The sequence below is a fragment of the Chiloscyllium plagiosum genome, unplaced genomic scaffold, assembly GCF_037043375.1.
Source record: "Chiloscyllium plagiosum isolate Xiang-an unplaced genomic scaffold, Cpla_swu_hap1 HiC_scaffold_39, whole genome shotgun sequence".
NCBI lineage: Eukaryota > Metazoa > Chordata > Chondrichthyes > Orectolobiformes > Hemiscylliidae > Chiloscyllium > Chiloscyllium plagiosum.
In genome coordinates, this window is record NW_028270177.1 from 23,035,557 (window position 1) to 23,062,019 (window position 26,463).

At 40.3% G+C, this 26,463-nt stretch overlaps 1 protein-coding gene across 5 annotated transcripts in view; it reads right to left on the reverse strand.

Annotated features, from left to right (window-relative positions):
- The window catches only part of cgnl1 (cingulin-like 1), a 145,123-nt gene extending 119,100 nt beyond the window's left edge, over positions 1–26,023 (reverse strand). Inside the window, exons 1-3 of one of the 5 annotated variants that reach the window (XM_043677457.2) lie at positions 25,761–26,023; positions 7,293–7,433; positions 1,685–1,881 (exon numbers count right to left, since the gene is read on the reverse strand). The gene's annotated coding sequence lies outside the window, so the exon portion shown is untranslated. Of the gene's footprint in view, positions 1–1,684; positions 2,116–7,292; positions 7,434–25,760 lie in introns of those variants that run through there. The other 4 variants (XM_043677456.2, XM_043677460.2, XM_043677455.2 and 1 more) reach the window with 4 other exon arrangements.
- Positions 26,024–26,463: the final 440 nt, after the last annotated feature.

Below are 26,463 nucleotides of genomic sequence, written 5' to 3' on the forward strand. Positions count from 1 at the left end.
AGCAAAAAAAAATTTATATAGCAAACAATTAGCACACAAACATCACAAGATTTTTTTCAACAAAAGGATTTACTCAAAGAGTGAGGAATATGTAAAACCCAAAATCTGAAGTTTTTGGTACTACAAATTTTTACAGTGCATATGAATGCTGACTATGCATTAATATTCCAATTTCCAGTTTGTGCATAAATAGAACAGATATATATATATTAGATTTAGATTAGATTCTCTACAGTGTGGAAACAGGCCCTTCGGCCCAACAAGTCCACACCGACCCTCCAAAGAGAAACCCACCCAGACACATGTCCCTCTGACTAATGCACCTAACACTATGGGCAATTTAGCATGGCCAATTCATCTGGCCTGCACATCTTTGGACTGTGGAAGGAAACCCACGCAAACACGGGGAAAACATGCAAACTCCACACAGACAGTCACCTGAGGCTGGAATCGAACCTGGGACCCTGGTGCTGTGGGGCAGCAGTGATAACCACTGAGCCACTCACAAGTGTGAGTGCGTATACACTTGTGCGTATACACTCACACACACACATCTCTATCTACATCTCTCTCTATATAATATCTATATATAAAGGCACTGACAGTAGGAGCAGAACTGAAAACTAAAATATCACTCAGGACCTTTTCTCTCCTGAAAGCTTAATAAATGTAATCACCTGTGCAACAGAAATATGAAACCCAGGTCTTACCCTCAGCCTGTGCTAAGATAACCAGATTTAAGGTAGTTAGGGATCAAGAGGTTTGGGCCACTGGCTGAGGGATGAATGAATGGAATGATCTCCTGATTATTATCCAATAAGTTCTATCTAAAATGCAGAATGTACACCTTGGCTGAGCTCTGGATCAAATTAAATAGGAATCCACCTGTGAACAATCAACTGACAAATTTTCATTTGTCACTTACAGGTGTTCCATGGTACAAGCTTAGTGTCCCTATGTCTGTGCCAGGAGGTCTGGCTTCGATTCCCACCTGCTGCAAATGTGTGTAATAACATCTCTGAATGACTGATTAGAAATATCTACAATTGTTAATTTTAGGCTCTTGTGGATCAGTAGTAGTGTATGTACATCTGAGCCAGGGGGGCTCAGATTCCAGATCAACCTGCTCCAGAGTGGTGTCATTATATCTCAAAATTACAGGAGTGTTACAGTGCAGGAGGCGGCTATTTGGCCTATTGTGCTTGCACTGGCTCATTTAACAAGCATCATTACAGAATGCCAATCTCCTGCTATTCCCCCATATCCCTGCACAGCATTCTATCCAAATAACCACCCACTGCCCCCTTGAATTCCTCAATTGAACCTGCCTCCATCACATTTCCAGGCAGTGTATTCCATACCCTAACTACTCATTGTGCAAAAATGTTGTGTTTGCACATCACTTTTAATGTCTGAACAGGTTGATTTAAAAATAGCTATAATTGTCACTTGGTAGAAATGCAAGAGAAACACCATCCAGCAGGAAGGTCAACATCTTCAACAACAAGAAAAAAAGATGACAATTGAACAAAGGGAAATTCTGATTAGGCTGAAGTAAACTTGACTCCACCCTCCCCAACTCTTACGAACTTAAAACTGCTTTGAGGTACAGCTCTTTCTGCACTGACCAAGTGGTCATTCTCTGAGCAAGCCATCAGACATAGAGCACCTACATGTTATTTACCTTCATAATCAAATTAGAATTCATTCTCATTCATTGGTCTCACGTTATACTTCTGGTAGGGATTACAAATGGAAAACATCAAGCATTTTCCAGGATCCTGCTCCAAAGATCTGTGACTTGCCGGGTATCAGTCTAACATGAAGGAAGCACACACCTGGCTGCTGCAGTTTTTATTTTGCTTCCCAGTTCTTTATGACCTAAGAACAAATCATGTAACACATTGACTGCCATTAGATATTAGAAGCAACAATAAATTAGATACAAACTACGTGTGTGGGTGATAAAACCAACCTAAGTTGGCTAAGAGCTCCAAAAAGCTAAATCAATAAAACTCTGACAATGAAAGCATGAATTACAATCAAATGTTGATGCGCTTCATTGATGGACAGAATGCTGTATCAGATTGTGGAAGAGAGAAGGGGATGCAAGTGTTGAAAATACAAAATTTATTTTCATGGAGAGTTTAGAAACACCCATCCCTGGTTCTAGTTGATTGGATATTGCTGCTACAGTTGAAAACTACTCATTGGTGCCATTCACTCAATTAACACAAAACTAACTTCCAAAGGGAACAGTACATATTGCAAGGGGAGATGTTTGTAGGGCTACAGGGTAAAGTAAAAGAATGGGGGTCTAATTGGCAGTAATTTTGAGAGCCAGCACAGGCATGATGAAACAAGTACCCGCCTCTTGTGATTTTACACTTTCAAAGATTGGGAAAACAATCTTCCCTCTGGATATACCCATGCTAAATTTAAAGGGATACTGGGAGTCAGATATAGCAGCACAAACCCCCCAAAAACATTTTCTTCATTCAAACTCGAAAGTTCATCTTCCCAAACCCACCCCAAAAAAAAATAGAAGTGACTACAATACTTAATCTAGCAATTAACTTGGTGAGAAATGGCAGAACAAAGTTTGAGTTATTTATAAATTATCTGATTATCTAACCAGATTAGATTACTCTCCCAAAATTACTCCAGTGTGTTTTGGTTTTAGAGAACTTGTGGGATCTACTTTTCTGTGCTGCTTTATTCTACTTAGGGCTGTGCCAGGACAAGCTGGCTAACTTAATGCTACTAGCGAGTATGTGCGCGCTCTGGGGTCACTGACACATGACAAAGTTCCCACTGAAGGGCACAAGCTAACCGGGAGTTCAAAGAAGTCACTTACCATTGGAATTTCTGTGGCCAGCATGTTTAAATTACATTTTTGAAACTACAAAGGTTTAAACACTGCTTTACATAATATGCATTGTTTTATTAAAAGTGTACAAACTGCGCCAGTCACCTGGACATCGGGGTCTGGTCTCCGGAGAAAAGCAAATTAAATTGGGGCCAGATTTTTCATGTCCAGGCATGACAGGCTGGATTCGGCTCTGAGCAGCTGCCAGTGAGTGCACTGCATGACGAATATTCTTGTTTTGTCTTGCACAGCAACAATGGACAGAGAAGAAATCAACAGTAGAGAACAGCACGTGCAGATTTATTTTTTTAAACTGCTCTGCACTATTGTTTCAAGAGAAAAACCATTTTGTAAACATTCATGTGGCACATTTTAGGCTTGTGTGCACAAATTAAAATCACTAACATACACACTCTCTTAAGAGACTACTTCCTTAAGAAAATAAATTCCCTTTGTAGTCATTCTTATTTAATAACTGACAGTATTCCTTTGTAATTATTTGCTATATATTGCTCAAGGGAATGGGGCACTCATTTGGTTCATAATCCTGAAGCTCAAAATAAACGTACTTAAGATTCATTTCTCCGCAAAGCAGCTTAAATACCCACACAGCAACTTTTAATGTCATCATCTTTTCAAATCTGATCTTTATTGTGTGGAAACTAACCATTTATCTGCAGTAGAATGATGCTCATTAATCCACGTAGGTCTATATTTTTAGTCAAAGTTATTTGTGGTTGAGAAATATTGCGCAACATTTGCATATTTAACTACACACAAATCTTAATAGTGTGCACTCTGCAATGTGTAAAACCCTGACAGCTAAAGATTAATACTTATTACAGAAATTAAGTACCAACTTAAACAAAAATTTTATTAAAAACAGCTTGAGGGTATCCACTGTACAGTACACTCTCAAAACACCAAAAGATATTCGAAACTCAACAATAAAAGCTTGCAGTTATACAGCAGCTTGAAACTAATTAAATGTCCCATGTCTCCAATAGAGGTCACAAAGCAAAATTTAAGCTAAAGTCCAATAAGGTGATATGAGGCAGATGGCCAAACGTGTAATCAAAGAAACAGGCTTTAAAGAGCTATTAGAAGATGAAAGAGGGGTAAAACCATTAGGAACTTCAGGGGAATGCTCAACCCATGAGCTTTTCATCCAGTATCTCAGAATAAAGATCATAATTAACATTGAATATTAATATTTTATTTTATAACATGTGGCCAGCATTGTGCTTTGTACTTGCATTGAGGCACTGGGTTGCAAATTCACCTCCAGCCCAATGAGTCAGGGTGAAAGGGGCTGTCATGTCAAACTGAGCTCCATTCAAAGCCACGCCCAACAGATGAAATGTTCATGTGCTAAAGCACCTTCCCTTTTTGTTATTCTATGGCATATATTAATTTGTGATGCATGTTTATTTAACAACACTACTAGTACTGGATTAACTTAAAAGTAATTTAGATAATGTTATTTAATTGTCTAAACCACCGTTGTAGTGTTAATGTGAGTCATGATGAATCTTATACTTGTGGTGATTCAAGTTTTGAAGGGCGGTGAAAAATAACAGCAGTTCAGGTGGGAATTTACACAAAGGGAAGTGCATTTTGACTGCTGGTTTAACCCATTTTTATAGATAATCCACATTTGCAAAAACAGAAAACTGTAAAGCTCTTGAAATCAGCAGTAAATAAAATTCCTCTCTTTCTTCAAATGTTTGCTAGATATTAAGTTTGCTATGTAAATGATACATTCCTGATTTGGGGCAACACTACATAATAGTACAGACAAGCTTATATTTGAGCCATGATAACATTAGATGCAGTTAATGATAAACTCCAGAGTTTGTACTTAAGATGATCCGGAACAGGAGGAGGACATTCAGCCCTTTACACCTGTTGCACCATTCAATGAGATCATGGCTGATCTGTAGCCTAACTCTGCCTTCCTTTGGCCCATATCCCTTAATACCTTTGCTTACAAACATCTATCTCAAATTTAAAATAAACAACTGCTCTAGCATGCACTGCCGTTTGAAAAAGAGTTCCAAACATCTAACACCCTATGTGTGCAGAAGTGCTTCCTAACATTCCTCCTGAATGGTCTGGCCCTAATTCTACACTCCGTATTACTGGAATCCTCTACCAGTGGAAACAGTTTATCTTTGCCTGAACTGTTTTTTCCTATTAACATCTTGAAGTCTTTGATCAGGTTACCCCTTAACCTTTTAAGTTCTCAACTGCATCTCACCTGTCCCCCATCAAACTCTTGACTTGTCTGTCTATCAAAAAATCTAGCACTTCCTTGAATGACCCAGCCTCACTGTTTCCTGTGAGAATGAATTTCATAGATTAATTGACTGTCAGAAAATAAAGAACTGCTTATTCCATTTAAAGGGGAGACCTATTATTTGTTTACTCCAATTCTGGTCTCTCCCACAAGAGAATACAATTTTCATTTACCCATTCAATCAAGCTTCCTCAAAATCTTAAAGAGTTTCAAATAAACTCCAACAGATATAGGCCCAACCTGTTCAAACTTTCTTCATAAGGTAAGCCCTGAAATAGTAATATCTTTTTTAAAATAACATGCTTTTAAAATAGTGATGAATTATCCTAGACAAGTTTTAAACAAGAACACAATGTTATTAAGCTTTTGCTATTGGGACTCCCAATTCAGCAACACATGCCTAGTTTATCAAGCACTACTGATATAAATGTTAACAAAATACAGACATCAGTCTCCAATACAATGCAACACACCATGACCATGGATCATAAGCCAGGTGACTTATGGACATACAAGTTCAATTGCAACATGATTAGAATATACCGTCCTTACACGGTATTTTGTAAATGACATTAGTTTTGCTTGTGGTCTGTATAGGGTTTTTCAAGTTCATTAGCTGCTGTTTTAGTGTGTTGGTGGGTTTGTGGGCTACCATGATGCCAAGGGACTGTAACAAACACTACATTGGACAAACCCAGAAAACGAGCCACCAGGATACATGAACACCAACTAGTCACAAAAAGACATGACCCTCTCTCACTGGTATCCTTATATACGGATGAGGAAGGACACCACTTCCACTGGGACAACACATCCATTCTAGGACAGGCCAAACAAAGACATGTACGAGAATTCCTAGAAGGATGGCATTCCAACCGGAACTCTATCAACAAACACATCGAGTTAGACCCCATCTACCACTCCCTAAGAAAAGGAACAGAAAGTGACTTCACCACATGAAATGACATCATCAACCCAAAGAAATCCAAACATATAAATAGAAAGCAGGAATTATCAGCAGTGCACTACCTCAGGTCCACTGAAGATGTTACCTAATAGGGTGGTGAAACATCTGGAAATGAACCTTCTAGCTCAGTGAGCAAATCTACATCCAAAACAGGGGTTTAGAAGTTAGATTCATCTTTGTTCTGGGTGTGTTACCGACCTGAGTATTTATGTACCAGCCTAGATTCAAGTGCTAATCTGGTGTGAAAAACCCAGTTGAAGAATTTCCTTTATCTACAATAAGTCATCCCTTTATTGTAAGTAAAGGACTCTCTCATTCTGAGTGCTGGAAGGCAGTCAACAAAGTCAGTTAAAAGCAAGCAGACAAAATAACTTTAGTTAGCATGCAAAGGCAAGAATCCCAATATCAATTGCTTAACATTAACATTTCATCACTTACTCTTTAATAAAGACCAACAGTCCATATATTTTTCACTTTTTATCTTTTCATGGATTCACTTTGTATTTTTTAAGTGTGTGAACGTGTGTTACATTCTTGTCATGCTTAGTAACTAATAGAGTCACTTTTTCATTAGTACAAAGGAGTTGGGTTAAATTAGTTCCTTTTAGAAAATAAATTCATGTGGTTTGGGAGAATAGTATTCCAAAGGGAGGAGATCCATTTTGGTTAATTTTGTTGCAACCAACTGAAGGGATAAGTGAATAAAGAAAGGATGTCAGTTCATTCCCCCCTCAGCTGGGAACCATGATAAATTGTGGAACCTCATCCAGGGTCTGGTTGCAACAAACTAAAGCAGACGAGGAGACGGTCACTGAAAGCACGAAATGTAAAAACAAAATATTGTATTTTCAATGATCATTAAACTAATTTTCATTTTTTAAGAGAAAATCTGCCTCAAAATATATCAGAATCCATTCCTAAATATATCAGGAACCTGTAATATCGCTGCAAGAGGCTATATTATTATTAGACAGTATTAAGACTTAATGAGGAACTCTCTGCATCCTCAGCCAATCTGTCCTCCTCTTACAAATGGCTGACAATTGCTAAATCTATCTCAAATTCATTTGCTCAATATTACAGTTAATAATGTCAAGACTCTTGCAAAATGCAAAAAGACTAAAATCAAAAGTAGTCTATTATTTCCTATGACTTACCTTTGTTCACTTCTCAAACAGTAATGAAGGTATGCACTCACTGTTTATTATTCTTATTGCTGCCAAGAAACTTTTCCTGGGCTTTTCCACAGCAATTAAAGATCCATTTCAGCACAGTGCTCTTTGCAAGGGACCTGGTACCTGTATGAGAAGAGCAAGGAGCAGTATAGTTCTTCAACCTATCATGCTGAAGAATCTTTTTTGAGCCACACAGTATCTAAATCAAGATGCATAAGTTTGATTGTTTAATTCAACATTGCAATAAATAAAATATAGAGAGAATAAAGATGAAACTGAAAGAGATGAGACACAAAAGGAAAAAAAAAGAATTATTCCCATTTTTTTTCTTAAATGACCAACAATTGGAAAACTGGAAGAATGAGACTCATTACTTGCAAAATGCACTTACTGTGCCAAAGGAACTGTTCAATGATCATTAAAACACTTAAAAATTCACATGAACTTTAAATGGATAAAACTAACATTTTTATCGCATTTAATTGAATAACTCTGCACGACCTACGTTTAAATGTGGAGCTTCTCACTGAGATATCAAAACAGCAAAACCTCTAGAGAAGCAGAGAAAATCAGACAGCAACGTATTGAATTGGGCATTTTACTACACGTGCGGCCTGTTGTTGATCTCTAAGCTACTCCGGATGAGTGGTTACTGCTAACCTCATTGTTATTCCTGCCATGAAATTCAGTCCATTGTGTATTTGTATGCTTAACTTTAAGCGTAGGAACTTCCTGCTTAAGGTTTTGACAATGTTCATCTCTTTATTATGAAATACATTATACTATAATCTATGCCACAAACCAAAAAAAAGCCCTAGTAGCAGGGCTAAACTGTTTAGTTGTGGAAGTTTATTTTTGGATTAAGTATGTCCTGACATTTCCTGTATGCATGCAAAGGTATCTAATTCAGATACACTTAAATCAGGTAGTAGCTACTAAACAATTGTGTGCTAGACAATTAACTTACTGTTGCAGCAAAACAACTTTCCTTTATAATATGTTTCTGATGTAGAAAAATGTTCCAAGGTGCTTCACAGGCTTTGAGGAGAATAGATGCTAAACAAAGTTGCAACACTTGAACTGAAGTTAAGCCAACATCCATTAGGGATAACAAAAAAAAAACTAATTTAAGGACCACAGCTTCCTCAACAAAAAGACAGACAGATGGGAAAATGATCCATTTCCCATGGTTAAAATACAGTGTGCATGCCAAGATCACTCCAGTTAGGTGGTGGTACGTTTATGTAGTACAAAACTTTGGGTCATTCAGCACTTTGAAAAACTTAAATGCTTCTTTCTAATGCTGATGTAGTTTGAAACTAATTAGGCAGACAATTGAGGCAGGCTTCACAAAATACAAAAATTATTCACATCGTGCTTGTTGTACACTAATTGAAAGTTGTGTTTTAAATTAATTTTCACATTAAAGTTTGACCACCAAAATTTAATTACCAGTATATGGAATTTACAAAAAAAAATGCACTATCCTATTTTGTAGAGTACAAAATTGGTATATTCAACAAATTGCAGAGAAATGCCAACTAAAACAAGATCTTCTGCCAATCCATTTAAAATTATGCAATCACTTCCTTAAACTTATAACAAAAACTTGAACAACGTGGATGAGTAATGCATGAGCTTTAATCTTTGCAGAAACAATATCCACTGCAATACAATAGTCATTTTCAATCCAAGTGTATTTGACTTTTGACCTTGCAAAATGTTCCTTTTATTGTGCTGTAAGACTCTTTTTGATCACATTGTACATTTCCATATGTGACCCGAGCAAAATATTTGACATAAAGGCCACGAAGCAAATTTGTGCTATTAATATTAGCAAGAAGCTATGAAACAGACCTAGAATTAGCTTCTCGCCAAAGGTAAAGGGAAAATATTCAGAGCATTTGAACCAATTAACAATGATTGAGTGATACTGATTAATAATTAACAATGTTTGAGTGATAATATTTATACTTGGTCAATCCAGACTCTTCAGAATAGAATGCTGCAAATAATCAGAGTGTGAACTACATTCCAAACACAAAAAGAAGTTTGAAACATACTTCCTAGAAAAATATGTGTCATGGCAATTTAATTAGAAATATATTAAGTTTGTATTTTACATTTTTGGCAATCTGAAAGTTTTTTATTACTAAATATCTATTAGGAATTGAATTATTGTTGTATTGTTTCATTTCATTATTCATGTTTGAGAAATATACTTTAGTTTGGGGCTTGAATTTTTGAATGCAGATAAATGGATATACTTGGTTGAGGAGCTAGTAAACAAAACATGAAATAAGCAAAAACCAGACTGATGAGGATAGTCTGCAAGATCAGAATTGAATGTGGGGAAAACCCTCTCTGGTCCTCATGGTAAAGAATGTTCATTCCAAGGTACCTTAAAACCAGCTTTGAAATTGGAGTGCAAACCTGTCAAGTTTCAATTATTCATGTGTTTTTTTGCAAAGAAGCTCTGAAAAGACCTTGTAAACAATAGCTTTACTTGGAACCAATGAGCCCAGTAAGCAGGCTATTAGCTTCATCTACAGATATCAATTATTTATGTGAATAAAAGGGGTATTCTGAAGGTAAAAGACAATAATTTTGTATTTCTGTTGGGCATACCGCCCAGGTACGCCAAATTGCACTGTGAAAGGTTACGTTTAGAAGTGCACCTTGTTTTGCATTTTATTTGTGCAATTTCACAGTCAAACGCTTTAATTCGAAATCTGGAGGCAGTCTGGTTGAAGCTTGGAGACAGCAGGAATCTAATCTGTCAGGAGCTGTAAGACATCTGTGGTACTGGAATAGAGAGGCTATTAGGAACCAACATACCTTGTTCTGGTTCCTAATGGCCTAATAGCAACAAAGTCAGAATATGAGTGAAGCCTAAGCTTGGACTAAGTCCACAATCATGTCTCTTGTGGGAACGTTCGAAGGTCACCTGGCCAGAAGGTAGTGAAAGGACACTCATGAAATTTCATTGCTGAGAAATAGCTGGAATATGAAGGTAAATAAAGTGAATTCGAGAGATGATTTGGAGATGCCGGTCAACCACCTGATGAAGGAGCGTCGCTCCGAAAGCTAGTGCTTCCAATTCAGCCTGTTGGACTATAACCTGGGGTTGTGTGATTTTTAACTGAATTCGAGAACACTGTGTCTAACATTGATTTATTCCTTGAAGGAGCAGTGCTTGTTTTTAATGTTGAACCATAACTTTTCGAGCTTAAAATCTGAAATCAGGTGGCATTGTTCTTTTAACTGATCATTGGGAGTTCAAATTTCTCTTTAAACGTTAACAGCTTTCCTGGGATTGTAACTAAGTAAAAAATGACATGAGTCTGTGCAATATAGAAATAAACTGGATGGGTGACAGAGTATCACAAGAAGCAATTCAATCTCAAGAATCAGCTGATAAACAAGTTAAGATTTATCTAGAGTTAACATTTCAAGTCCAATGTGACTCTTATGCAATACAATACAGCAAAGGAACAGGCCTTTTAGCCCACCAAGCCTGAGCCAATTGTTCATCCTTATTCAGAGCTGCTAAATTTTGCCCATACATAGTTTCTGTCTCTGTTTGTCTCCCATTCATGAGATTATCAAGATACACCTTCAATGTTGCTAGCGTGCCTGCTTGCATCACGTCCACTGGCAGTCCATTCCAGACACACAGCATCCTCTGTGTGAAATATTTTCCTATTTTACTTCTCCCCTAAACTTCCCTCTCTCACCTTGAACCTATGGCCTTTTGGAGTTGACCTTTCCAACTGAGAAAAAAATCTCTGCTATCCATTTAATTTTGTTGACCTCTACCAGGTCACCCCTTCAATGAAAACAATCTGACCTCTCCTCACAATGAAAACCCTCCAGACCAGGCAACATCTTGGTTAAACCTCCTCTGTACTTGTAGCTGGTCTGATGAGTAAATTTGCAGATGACACCAAAACTGGCAGAGAACAGATAGCGAGGATTATTAAATGATACAGCTGGATATAGATAGATTGCAGATTTGGACAGAGAAATGGCATCATCACTTTCTCAAGGGACAAGTAGGGACAGGTAATAAATGCTGACCAGCCAGAGATGTCCACGTGCCATGAACAAATATTAAAAAAAAAGCAGAGAAAGGGCTTCAACTTTAAATCCTTTTGTATAAAACATCATGAATGACCTAATCACACAGCTAACTCAAATGGGATGGCTTACTACTCTCTCAGCCACCTTTATTTTACCTTAGGTTTTAAAGTATTGCCCATTACAACAAAATCCATTAGCCCAGGATAGCGTTTACAACTGAAAATATAAGTGTTCAAATTAGAAAGGCTAATTGATGCTGATATTATAATTCAGGTGGTAAGTTCTTTATAAAATGGGAAATGTTTTAGAGCTAAAACTTGTCAGCTGAAAACAATTCTCAACAGAAAAAAACAATGATCATGTAAAAGGAATGGTTTCACTTCAGATTGAATTTAACAGAATAGAAGTACAGTTTCATACTAACTTTGCTCTAATAATGTACAACCCAAGCCAATTAACTTAAGTCAAAACTATAGGAAGCTAGTTGGAAAAGCTTATGTCATGAAATTGACAAAAGGTTGCCAACTAGACTTTCCCACAAAGTGTGGGAATTCCTTTCTACTGTAATAAGATTACTGATTGAAGCATCAAGGAAGGAAGGATTATGTTATTCATCAAAGAGGATTATAAATGATTTGCTAGAAAGTTGCTCATAATAAGATGGACTAGTCAAGGAAATATGAACATGCATGGTAAATCTTTCACTGTACAAAAAGCTAGATCAAAGTGAGGTTCACTACAATTTGCAAAGCAGGTTCCCACCAGGTTCATCACTAATTAGTCAGTGAATGAATAAATAGTAGTATGAATCATGTACTTTACAGAGAGTGGTAGGTGCCTGGAATGCGGTGCCAGCAGAGGTAGTAGAGGCAGGCACTGTAGATTCATTTAAGATGTGTCTGGACAGATGCATGAGTAGGTGGGGATCAGAGGGATACAGATGCTTAGGAATTGGGTGACAGGTTTAGACAGTAAATTTGGATTGGCTCAGGCTTGGAGGGCTGAAGGACCTGTTCCTGGGCTGTAAATTTTCTTTCTTTTAGATTCCCTACAATGTGGAAAGAGGCCCTTCGGCCTAACAAGTCCACACCGACCCTCCGAAGAGTAACCCACCCACCCCTCTGACTAATGCACCTAACAACTATGGGCAATTTAGCATGGCCAATTCACCTGACCTGCACATCTTTGGACTGTGGGAGGAAACCGGAGCACCTGGAAGGAAACCCACGCAGACACGGGGAGAATGTGCAAACTCCACACAGTCAGTCGCCCGAGGCTGGAATCGAACCTGGGACCCAGGCACTGTGAGGCAGCAGTGCTAACCACAGAGCCACCGTGCTACCCTTACTGAGCCACCGCGCCGCCCTTTCTTCTTTGTTCTTTTAGAAGTAGAAAGACCCAGTTCAATGCCCTATGATATGATATGATCCCATGTGGCGACAGGATCTCTTACAATGAAGTAGTAAAATTCCATAGGATTTATAATAGAAGGGAATAAAATCAAAATATTGTGACGAGAGATTTGACGTGAAATTTTTTGTGTATAACTGTTCTAACAGGTCTTCAAGGGAATCTGCATCTTGGCATCATTATCATAGAACCCCCACAGTATGGAAGACCATTTGGCTCATCAAGTCCACACCGACCCTCTGAAGAGCGTCCCATCCAAACCCACGCCCCCTCCCTGTAACCCTGCACTTTCCATAGCTAGATGACCTAGCCTGTATGTCCTGGATACTACGGGCAATTTAGCATGGTCAATTGACCTAACCTGCACATAGAGTCATAGAGATGTGCAGCATGGAAACAGACCCTTTGATCCAACTCATCCATTTCGACCAGATATCCCAACCCAATCTAGTCCCACCTGCCAGCACCCGGCCCATATCCCTCCAAACTCTTCCTATTCATATACCCATCCAGATGTCTTTTAAATGTTGCAATTGTACCAGCTTCCACCACTTCCTTTGGCAGCTCATTCCATACACGTATCACCCTCTGCATAAAAAAGTTGCCCCTTAGGTCTCTTTTATACCTTTCCCCTCTCAACCTAAACCTATATCCTCAAGTTCTGGACTCCCCCGATCCCAGGGAAAACTTTTTGTCTATTTATCCTATCCATGCCCCTCATAATTTTATAAACCTCTATAAGGTCACCCCTCAGCCTCCTTTGCTCCAGGGAAAACAGCCCCAGCCTCTTCCTATAGCTCAAATCCTCCAACCCTTTCAAGTTTCACAACATCTTTCCGATAGGAAGGAGACCAGAATTGCTCCAACGCAGTATGGAATAAATCCGGAGCACCCAGAAGAAACCCACGCAGACACAAGGAGAATATGCAAATACCATATAGACAGTTGCCCAAGGGTGGAATTGATTCCTGGTCCCAGGTTCTGTGAGGCAGCAGTGTTAACCACTGAGCCACCGTGCCACCCATGGGTGCCCTTCTCAGATCCTGAGCTTATAGTCTGCTCACATTTCATTCTGAGCCAGGATCTTGGCAGTTTTGATCAGCGGTGCTTTGCTATTGAGGTAAAAACAATGACTGCAGATGCTGGAAACCAGATTCTGGATCAGTGGTGCTGGAAGAGCACAGCAATTCAGGCAGCATCCGAGGAGCTTCGAAATCGACGTTCCGGGCAAAAGCCCTGCCTTTCACTCACAAGGGGAGGGGCCCTCGAGTCAACTTCAGCCTGAAATGGAATTGAACTGTGGTGCAAGTGTTACTCTGAACCATATTCTAGTCAGCAAGGTAACTGAGCTACCCAACCCTTTGGCAGCAGTGCAGCCACTTTATAACTGTTGTTGAAAGTATATAAAGGAGTAACTTCTGTGTTTTTTCTCTATTTTGCATTGGTTGGTTGGTGACAATATATAACAAAAGACTAGTCTGAACAATGCTGCTGATAATATTACTGAAGTACACATTTGGGTAAAAAGAAATCCAATAAACACAGGTCAACCAATAAGTTATCAAATAATAATGTTTGCCCAGGTTAAAGCAAGTGTCTTAAGATGATTTAGTAGCAAAGCTCATAGATTGCTACACCTTGAATTTGTGAGCATTATTTGATTGTTTTGAGTCAGGCAGCCTCTGTGACTTTGAAACCTATTTATTATTGCTTTCTGTATTTAACTGTAAACAGTATCTTTTCGATTGTTCTTTGTTTCAATGTGGTTTTAGAACCACAGAGAAATAGTTGCATCCAGCAGCAATGACTTTAATACTACAATAAACAATTTAATATAAAAAAAAGGCCAATTATAAATGCTTTGTTCAAACTAAGCCCAAATCTGGAAATTTTATGAAACTTTTAAGATATTTATTTTGAAACAGGAACTGTAGAATAAGTATTATATCATGGCAAAATAATGTTATGCAGTGAACAGGAAGTATGAAGAACCTGGCTTAAACCTACATGATGATGATGATAAGTTGGAGCCAAGGGTGGAGCGAACAGGTGGGAAGGAAGGTGGAGCAGTTCAAGAGGGCGGTGCTGAGTTGGTGGGTTGGATCTGGGATAAGGTGGAGGAGGGGAGATGAGGAAACTGGTGAGATTGACATTGCTCCTGCGTGGTTGCAGATGAGGTGTTCTTCCTCCAGTTGTCGGGTGGCTCGGATTTGGTGGTGGAGGCGGCCGAGGACTTGCATGTCCTTGGGGGAATGAGAGGGGGATTTGAAGTGTTGGATGGTGGGGTTGTTTGGTGCATGTGTCCCAGAGATGTTCTCTGTAGCATTCCACAAGTTGGCATCCTATCTCCCAAATGTGGAGGAGACCACATCGAGAGCAACGGACACAGTAGGTGAGGTGTTTGGAGGTGCAGGAAAATCTCTGCTGGATGTGGAAGCATCCTTTGGGGTCTTGGATGGAGGTGAGGGGGGAGGTATAGGCACAGGTTTTACACCTTCCGCCCTCTTAAACTGTCCTGTGCATCATTCTTCCCACCTATCCCCTCCACCCTGACCTATCACAATCACCCTCCACCTTCATCTACCTATCTCCTTCCTAGCTACCTTTGACCCAGCCCCACCCACCTCCCATTTATCTCTCAGCCCACTTGGTCAACTCCCACATTCCTGATGAAGGACTTATGCTCGAAATGCTGACTCTCCTGCTCCTCTGATGCTGTCTGACCTGCTGTGCTTTCCCAGTGCCACACTTTTAGACTCTGATCTCCAGCATCTGCAGTTCTCACTCTCTCCTCTGCAACAAATTAGATTCTAATAAGACCATCTCTGGTCTATAGAGCTAACAAAGTAACTCAGCAGCAGATATACAATGAATCTGGACCTCCCGGCAGAGGATAAATTGTGGCCCGGGCAAGGGGCCTATCAATTATCTGGACACAAACTCAGCATCTGGAACAGACTGGGGCACACTCGAGTTGTAAAAAAAAAAGGAAAAATTGGGTGTGGCAAGGGCATTAATTGATTGGTTGGTGAGTATTGTACCTCAGTCTCCATTTCTTCAAAGTTAGAGAGTCAGTCTAAGGAACAGAGAAATTAAAAACGGCAATATTTTGAAGGAAAAGAAGAGTTGAATAAAATATTCAATAACATTCTCTATATTTAAGTTACAATAACAGAAGGGAAGTGACTTAACTGGTGGGTCTTTTTCTTCTTTAGAAATAATAAAGTTTATTAGTAGAAATAAGATTCATCACCTGATAGAATGCAGCTCTAACTCTCCTCTTGTGAAAGGCAGCTCTGATCTCAGAGACAGGATGTGCATGTATTTGAAAAGGCAAGGACTGATTAGGGATAGTCAACATGGCTTTGTGGGTGGGAAATCATGTCTCACAAACTTGATTGAGTTTTTTGAAGAAGTAACAAAGGGATTGATGAGGGCAGAGCTGTGGATGTGATCTATATGGGCTTCAGTAAGGGTTCCTCATGGGAGACTGATTAGCAAGGTTAGGTCTCATGGAATACAGGGAGAACTAGCCATTTGGATACAGAACTGGCTCAAAGGGAAAAGACAGGGTGGTGGTAGAGGGTTGTTTTTCAGACTGGAGGCTTGTGACCAGTGGAGTGCCACAAGGATCGGTACTGGGTCCTCTACTTTTTGTCATTTACATAAATGATCTGGATATGAGCATAAGAGGTACAGTTAGTAAAGTTGGAGGTGTAATGGACAGCAAAGAAGGTTACCTCAGATTACAACAGAATCTTGATCAAATGGGCCAATGGGCTGAGAAGTGGCAGATGGAGTTTAATTCAGATAAATGCGAGGTGTTGCATTTTGGGAAAGCAAATCTTAGCATGACTTATACAGTTAATGATGTAGGGAGTGTCGCTGAACAAAGAGACCTTGGAGTGCAGGTTCATAGCTCCTTGAAAGTGGAGTCGCAGATAGATAGGATAGTGAAGGCGACGTTTGGTGTGCTTTCTTTTATTGATCAGAGTATTAAGTACAGGAGTTGGGAGGTCATGTTGCGGCTGTAGGACATTGGTTCGGCCACTGTTGGAATATTGTGTGCAATTCTGGTCTCCTTCCTATCGGAAAGATGTTGTGAAACTTGAAAGGGTTCAGAAAAGATTTACAAGGATGTTGCCAGGGTTGGAGGATTTGAGCTATAGGGAGAGGCTGGGGCGTTTTCCCTGGAGTGTCGGAGGCTGAGGGGTGACCTTATAGAGGTTTACAAAATTATGAGGGGCATGGATAGGATAAATAGACAAAGTCTTTTCCCTGGGGTCGGAGAGTCCAGAACTAGAGGGCATAGGTTTAGGGTGAGGGGGGAAAAGATAAAGAAGAGACCTAAGGGGCAACTTTCTCACGCAGAGGGTGGTACGTGTATGGAATGAGCTGCCAGAGGGTGTGGTGGAGGCTGGTACAATTGCAATATTTTAAAAGGCATTTGGATGGGTATATGATTAGGAAGGGTTTGGAGGGTTATGGGCTGGGTGCTGGCAGATGGGATTAGATTGGGTTGGGATATCTGGTTGGCATGGACCGAAGGGTCTGTTTCCGTGCTGTACATCTCTATGACTCTATAAGTGCACATCCTGAGGAATGCAGAAACTCCAGTGTGCTTATCGTGTCTTAGATAACCAATCACGTGTACAGAAAGTGTCAGCTGTTGCAGCAGGTGAAGCTGCAATGACTGCAGTGCTCTGAGAGGTTAGAACTTAGTGCAATACCATGTTATGAATATTGTCAATCCCCCACCCTCCCCACAGCTTCAGTTTATGCTGAGAGAAGGGGAAAAGGTGGCCACCTGATGATCACAAAGAAACAGTACTATCATGCAAGTGTTCCCAGAATGGGGACTCTCCAATGTGTAGTCAGTTCTGAAGGTGGAGAGTGTAACCAGAGTCATGTCAATGGCATCATGGGTGACTCAGCTTTATAGGACGGCAGCAGGGGTACTGCAAGCTCAATGCAGCAGATTCAACAGACAAGCATTCAGCAGCTACAGATGTGAACTTGTGGTAGTATAATGCTTCCCTAGTGACTGGGCCAAGGATATTACTGAGCAGCTGCAAGACGTTGCAGAGGAAGGGTGAATGTCCGCATTCATGGTCCACATTAGTCTCAAAATGACATGAGTAGAAATAGAGGTATGGTCCTGCAATCAGAATCGAGAGAAGTAGGTAGAAGATTGAGAGGTTGAGAGCATAGTTTAACAAAAACCTAATTACATGCATAGAGTACAGAGGCACAAAAGTTACGATCGACCCAAATAAACACACTTCTTCAGCCTGAACAGGAGTACTGTGCCCATTTGTAGGTACCACACTTTTGGATGCTCATCAAGCTATTCGAAAGGACACAGATAAGATTAATTAGAATGATTCTGGGGACAAGGAACATCCATTACGTGGACAGATTAGACAAGCTGGGGTGATTTTACTTGCAGAAGAACCGCTTAAAGGGAGATTTAATCGTGTTGCGCCAAATCATGAGGTACCTGAACCTAGTGGGTTAGGAAGAAATAAGCTGTTTGTGTTGGTGGAAGGCTCAAGAACCTGAGGACGTAGATTTACTGGTAATTGGCAAAAGCAGTGGGGAATAATAGCTTCATGTGGTGAGTGATTACAATCTGGAATACACTGTCAGGGTGTGGTGAAGGCATTCAGTAGGGAATTGGATTAAAGCCTCCTTTTGTGCCTTAAACATTTTACAATTTTATCAAAAAGATGTAACTACAATAAAGATTTTTTAAAAACCAATAGCAAGTGAATAGAAACTGGTGGCATTTTCTGTACTTAGACAGCATTATCACTGATGTTGCCTTTAGTAGGATTGGGTGGAAGGAAGAAATGGTAGAGAGCAGACACGGAGAGCATAAAGGATCCAGAGAGACAAAAAGCACTAAAGAGATTCAGAAGGAGAAATGATCTGACAAAGCACAAATGCATCACAGTTCAAGATCTGTTCACATTGAATGGACTACATAACAACATAGGATATGACTTTTTTTAAAAAAAGGAAAATGGGATGTCTTTAAAGGGCTTTACAATTCTCAAAGTACAAATGTCATCAAATTTGGATGAGTTATATTATTGTATGGTTTGGTGGAACATACTTAACAGAAATCATCCCGAGGGAAGGCCAGTGAATGAGCAAAGAGTGTTCAGTGAATGAGCCTGAAGAGTGCTGGAGTAGGAAGTATTTCAGAAAAGTGATGGAAAGACAAGTAGGTGCAATCATTAAAAACTACAGAAATAGGTTTGCTCTTGCCTAACAATGTTCTGAGCGCTGACAAGTTATTCCAATTTACCGGTGCTAAGACACTAAAAAAAACAACAGGAGGAAGCTCTTCACAGATGATTGTGATATCTGAGAACAGCGAGAAACTATGAGAAGGAGATATTAAACCATAAAATGGATGTCAGTAAAGATTTACTGTGCAAACCGTGGAATACTCAAGAAGCAAACAACAACCAGATACCTCCAAAGTTTATCCAGTATCAGGATTCTGAACTATACAATCTGTTGGATTTGATAAACTAAATGCTGAGGAAATATCAGGGGCAAAGAGGAAACAGATTTTCCTCCCTCTTATAGTTTTAATAAAGGCTGCTGCTGGGTGTGCTCATGGCATCAAGAGTCACTACAGCACGGGACTGGAGTCAACGATAATTGAGAACAGCTGGAGGTGGCAAATCATCTTCCCCTCGGAACATGGAGGAATCAAGTAGTTTCACAATTATCCAGCAGCTTCTGCGGTAGTTATTTCAGCAGCCAGCCCACAAGCAAGCTGATGTGTATAACCTAATTTCGCATTTCTCATCATGGAATTGTGAATTCTCAATTTCAAAGTTATTGGGTCATCACCAGGACCCATCACCCTGAATAAGTGAGTAGGAAGATTTTCACAACAAGACTTGCAAGGTTTTATGTAGGTGGTACTGTGGCTCAGATGGAATATTTGGTTCATAAAGCAAAGGGATAGACATCCTGACTACTGCTCTGCAGATCGAACAAAAGTTTGAGAACCACAGTAAAGAAAACGTCAAGCTTGCAACTGGTCTTATTGAACAGAAGATAGTTATTTTCCCCAATTTTATTAAAAGCTCTAATATATGTACGAGAGCTATAAAAGGAAAACTTTGGAAATTAGTAACTGCTCTTAATGGCTGCTAAAACAATGGCAGGAAATGACAAAATTCCAATGATCTTAGTTATGTTTTGCCTTCAGAATTTATAAACGCTTTTAAAATAGAAAAAGGATAGATCTGAACCCCTATGATCCAACTATCCAAGTTAACCAATTATAACCTTGTATCAAATAGCTTCAAAGATCACAGAAGTTACAAGAGGTAACAGCACCAGAGTCAGGGTTCTTACACTTTAACTTCAACAACTTCTTTCCAGTTACATGGTGGTGTAAGACTAACTCAGGAAAAATTCTCCAGAGATAGCTACCATAATCCAGCAGCCCCACTGATAATCACTGCTTAGATTCATGAAGCAAGAATGCGGGAGATAGCAAACAGCAGTGTTGATCTATTGACCGGAATGCGTTCATGATAGGGATTGTGTCCACAAAAGCCATTGTTTTACAGAAGTTATTTGAAATCAAAAATTGTAAAATGCTAATACTGATAGAAAATATCAAAGAAAACAAATGCAAATTCTTTGCTGAAAAGTCAGCTGCAAGAAACAGACTGCAGACTACAGTTCAAAGAAAAGGGAACTTATGTTTCACATTAAGATAACTTTTGGTATTAATCAAGGTGAACCAATATTTGTTAACAGCCAAGATGAAGCAAATAATATTAACATACTTTATTTTTAAACTTCAAAGATTAGGAATCTCTTCCAACCATTATGTCATGAAATATTGCATCCAAAGTACAGTATGTTTACTGAAATACCAAATATATTTCAGCCCCAGCTTCCCAAGCCCCAAAACAATTTCTCCTTGGTTTTACATGAGAATATCAACCAAATGATGAGCAATGAATATCACATAAATCCAAATTTTATTATAAATTCACCCTATGCACTTGTATCATGGCATAATACAGACAAGCTTTTTTTTATTGGATTGCATATTAGTTAATCATATTCACTTTTATCTGAAATATGCACTCGGTGTGCTGCCTGATTAAGGGAAGAAGCTGGTTTAAAAACGTTTTGCATAAATAGCACAGAGATGCTGAGTACAAGTCCGGAGCCTGGTACTAATGATTGAACTCAGCACCAAGTAGTCATTGTTAGTGCTATGAATGAATTTAGTCTGTACTAAATACTATAACATTTAGATAGCATCTTTCAAAACCTCACTACCTCCCAAAATGCTTCATTTTCAATTACATATTTTGCAAGTACAGTTATTGCTGGGTTGCGGGAAGACAAACACCCACATTATGCACAGTCATGAGATAAATATTTGTTGGACAGATCTCTCATCCTCTTCTTTGAATAGTGCCTTATAATCTTTTGTATCAGTGAGAACTGCCACATGGTCTTGTTTCATCTAAAACAGCTACAACACTGCCATCAATTTGGCAGTGCGGAAAATTGCCTGGGTATGCCCTGTACACACAAAAAGGAGGACAAATCTAAGGCAGCCAAATATTGCCCCCACTCTTGATCAATCAACGGTAAAATAATGCAAGGTGTCATCAACACTCCTATCAAGCAGTACCTGTTCAGCAATGGCCTGCTCAGTGACGTCCAGCTTGGGTTCCAACAGGGCCACTCAGCTCCTGATCTCATTACAGCCTGGATTCAAATATGGACAAAAGAGCCAAATTCCAGAGAGGAGGTGAAAGCAACAGACCTCGATATCGAGGCTGCATTTAACCAAGTGTGGCATCAAGAAGTTCCTGAAGAAGGGCTTATGCCCGAAACATCGATTCTCCTGTTCCCTGGATGCTGCCTGACCTGCTGCGCTTTTCCAGCAACACATTTTCAGCTCTGATCTCCAGCATCTGCAGACCTCACTTTCTCCATCAAGAAGCCCTAGCAAAACTGGAATGAATGAGATTTGGGGCAAACTCTTAATTGGTTGGAGTCATAGCTGGCACATAGGAAAATATTTATTATTATTGGAGATCAGTCGTCTCAGCTCCAGGACATCTCTGCAGGAGTTCCTCAGGGTAGTGTCCACAGCCCAACCATTTTTCGCAGATTCAATGACCTTCCCTCCAACATAAGATCAGAGGTGGGGATGTTTGCTAATGATTGCCCAATGTCCAGCACCATTCACAATGCCTCAGATACTAATACATGTCCAAATGTAACAAGACCTAGACAATATTTAGGCTTGGCTGAAAAATAGCAAGTAACATTCGCACCACACAAATACCAAACAATGGCCTTCTGCAATATAAGACAATCCACCCACCAATCCTGACATTGAATAGCATGTCTACAAGTGGCTACAACAGCAGGTCAGAGATGAGGAACACTGAGGTGAGTAACTCACCTCTTGACTCCCCCAAAGCCTTTCTACTATCCGGAAGGCACTTGCTTGGATGAGTGCAGTTCCAACAACACTCGAGAAGCTTGACACCACCCAGGACAAAGCAGCCCACTTCATTGGCACCACATCCACAAACATCCATTCCCTCTACCATCGATACTCCGTTACAGCAGTGTGTACTGAGTGTATAAGACCCAGTGCAGAATTTCACCAAAGATCTTTGGACAGCACCTTCCAAACCTACAATCACGTCTATCTGGAAGGACAAGGGCATAAGGTACATGGGAACACCACAACCTACAAGTTCCCCTCCAAGACACACACCACCCTAACTTGGGAAATTGTATTATTATTCCTTCACTGTCGCTGGGTCAAAATCCTGGAATTACATCCCTAAGGGTATTGTGGGTCTACCTACAGCACACAAACTGCAGCGATTCAAAGTGGCATCTCGCCACTAACTTATCAAGGGCTACTTGGGATGGGCAGTAAATGCTGGTGCTGCCAGAGATGTTTATGCCCTACAAGTGAAAAGAAAAAGTACTTGTTCATCTAAAAGACAGCATCTTCAACAATGCAGTGCTGCCCTGATATTGCCTTAAAGAGTTAATTGAAGTTATCTGGAGAGAAGCTTAGATTAGGCCTCAAGACATTCATCTTGGTACCAAAAGGAAGAGGCAATATAGGTCCAAGGGCACAACTTTAAAGGGAATGCAGGAGCAAATATATGTGCACAAATCATTGAAGGTGGCGGGGAAGGTTGAATGCAGGGTTAAAGAAAAACATATACTACAGCATTTTGGGTTTTGTCAATATGGGCACGGAAGACAAAAACAAGGAAGTTATGTTAACCTGTAGAGAAAACATTGGTTCAGCCTCAACTGTGAATACTGCACTCAGATCTGGAAGGATGTGAAGGCAATTAAAAAGGGCACAGAAATGATTCGCAAAACTTCTGCTATCCGGACAGATTAAAGAAATTGAAGCTGCTGCTGGAGAAGGTTTGACAGAGATATTCAAAACCACAAGGAGTCTGGACAGAGTGAATCAGGAGAAACTGTTCTACCTACTGAGAGGCTTAGAAGCAAAGAACACTGGTTCAAGACATAGTGTGGAAGGTCAGGGCACCAAGGGAGTTGAAGGGCCGTAAATGGTGGAACAAGGAGAGGCAAGCAAGGAGGGAAATTGTAGGGTCCAAGAATTTGATAAGTAGGAATGGGCAGGACCTTTAAAGATAAAAATGTTAATATGGTGTAAAAGGGTTAAAGGGTAAACAAAAATAAGTGCGATTTAAGGTATGGACAATTAAAATTTCTGAATGTGCTAGATGCAGAAAAATGTGACAGTCAATTTATGCACAACAAGCTTTCTTGAAAGCCAAATGATAATACTAAATCTAAGTAGTCTAAGATAATAATCCAATGATTATACTTTGGTATGTTAATTAGGTGATAAATATTTGTGTGAATACAGCAGGTAGCTCCACTGCTCATTTTGAAAATGGTGGTGTGAGATCATTCACATCTGCTTGACAGAGCAAATGGAGCCTCAGTTAACTTTGCATGTGAAAGACAGTCCTATTCACCCCAACAGTGCAGTACTCCCTCAGTTGTGAGTTGGAGCATCAGATTAGATCTTTTTGCCCAACTCTCTGGACTGGATATGAAACCCACAATCTTCATACCATGAGGGCTACAGTTCTCATATTAGAGACAGAGCCTTTGCTGAAACCAACAGACACAAAACATTGCAGATTTCAGATAAAAGATCCAATTGCTCCAACAATGTGCTTTAAAATACCTAGCCTGTTAGAATAACCCTTACAAAAGACGTCTGCTGTTGCACTTCAGCGGGCTGTTGGTGGTGTCAACGGTAGCCATGAATGCGGAGGTGCCAGTGTTGAACTGGGGTGGACAAAGTTAAAAATCACATGACACCTGGTTATAGTCCAACAGGTTTATTTAGAAGAACAAGCTTTCAGAGTTCTGCTCCTTTGTCAGGTAGCTACCTAATTCAACAGCATTATTAGCTGGGTAACAAGCCAGCTGCAAGATATGCTAAAAATTGGTACCAACAAAACCTAATTGCCTGATACAGGAGTTTAGATGACATTCACAATTACTCAAGCATTACGCTCATGTGCTATCTTCTTCGCTTGTACACTGTTATAATCTTGCAACTCCCCTTTGGTATGCACTCGTCTGAACAAGTACAAGGTCATGGTGATGAATGAGATGATCTGGGTTTTTGTATGCTCTTTCCCCCCAATTTTCACCTTGGCAGTTGTACTGCTGAGGCCAGCTGAGGTCAACTGGCAAATTGGAAGATGTTCCTGGAACATTTAGATTTAGATTACTTACAATGTGGAAACAGGCCCTTCGGCCCAACAAGTCCACACCGCCCCGCCGAAGCGCAACCCACCCATACCCCTACCCCTACATTTACATTTACCCCTTACCTAACACTACGGGCAATTTAGCATGGCCAATTCACCTGACCTGCACATCTTTGTGACTGTGGGAGGAAACCGGAGCACCCGGAGGAAACCCACGCAGATACGGGGAGAACGTGCAAACTCCACACAGTCAGTCGCCTGAGGCGGGTATTGAACCCGGGTCTCTGGCGCTGTGAGGCAGCAGTGCTAACCACTGTGCCACCGTGCCGCCAACATATGGCTCAGCAACTCACCCACGAGATGTCAATACCACCTTGACATAGTCTTCTACTGTGGATTCTGAATAGACCTCTCCTGCAAGTTTAACGTTAATGCAGGATATTACAGACTTGTCAGTTGAACCTAAATCTGTTGATGACTTCATTCTAATTTTGATCACTCTTACAATTTGCTATTTCCCAAAGCATCTTTAGATAATGAAAAGCTTATTTATTTACAGCCACTATACCTGCAAATTATAACAGCATTTTTGAAGTAAACGTTTCTCTTCTTACAAATGAATTTTAAAAACTCATTCTAACATCAAGCACATTTAAAATTAGGATTGCCTATGCTTTGAACATGTATTAAAATATTATAAATATTGCACATTTTAATTACACTGTGAAAATCAAATTATACGTTTCGGATTTAAATTGGGATCGGTGCATACTTGATCAAAAGAAACTGCTTTGAGATATGAGACCAGACTCAGCAGCCTGTGAATTTGGTGAAAATAAGTCGATGTTCTCAGCAAATGACTCGGCTTCCAAAATATATTCCTGCAAAGCAAAAACTGCATAAAAGCCAAAAATAGACCTTGAAGGACAGAGGTCAGGACATTACGAAGGAAGAAAAAAATCACGGTCAACAACTGCCAAAACGTTTTTGTTTTAAAACTAAACGCATTTACTCAAAGAATATTCCAGCACGTTTGCGACCTGGCACCAGCACCTTCTGTAAATGTCTCGTCTGCAGTGACCTTGGGGATAATTCCGAGTTGCAAGTCTCCTGCCATCTAATCTACTGAAAAGCAGTATGTAACTCCACTCACCAAAAGTTTCAACCGATAACCCGAGCAGTTCCCGAATTTAATTCCCCAGGAACTTCAGTAACTGGAGCTCCGCACTGAACACAAATCGCAACAAGTTGCAGAGAAATGGGGTGAAAATCAACAACTTCCACCCCAGACTTTTTTCCCTGCTCTTCTCGGGGCGGAAAGGAGAGTCAAGTTCCTCCAGTCTGATTGAAAGCAAAAAACTTTTGTTGTTGTTGTTGGGGGAGGATAGTGATCCCCTCCACTCACCTCCTGCCAAGTGAAGTTGTCCGGACGCTGTGTCTCTACAACTCCCTCATGTCAAAGTAACTGCAGCAGCAACAGCGCAGGGAGAGAGGCGCGCGCACGCGGGGGAAGGCGGGCGCGCGACAGCGAGCGCTTGGGGGCGCGCCGCCGCGCCTCTGCGGATCCCACGCAGGAGAGACCGAGATGATTTGGTAAACCCCACCGTCAACAAAAATTGTAACACGCGCTGGGAGCAGATAAGTTTCTGATCCTGTTTAAAGAGTAAACTCCAAGAGCAAGTTGTTGATGTCAGGTTTGTAACTCCCCCCCCCCCGAGGGGAGAGGCACACAGGGCAGTACAGGTGAGCAGGAGGGGGTTAATTACCTCCATGTCTCCCTCCCTAGTGAACAGTACACACCCAGTTGGAATTAGTTATTAAAACCCTTTTCTCCTGCCGTGAGGGATGGGCTTTGT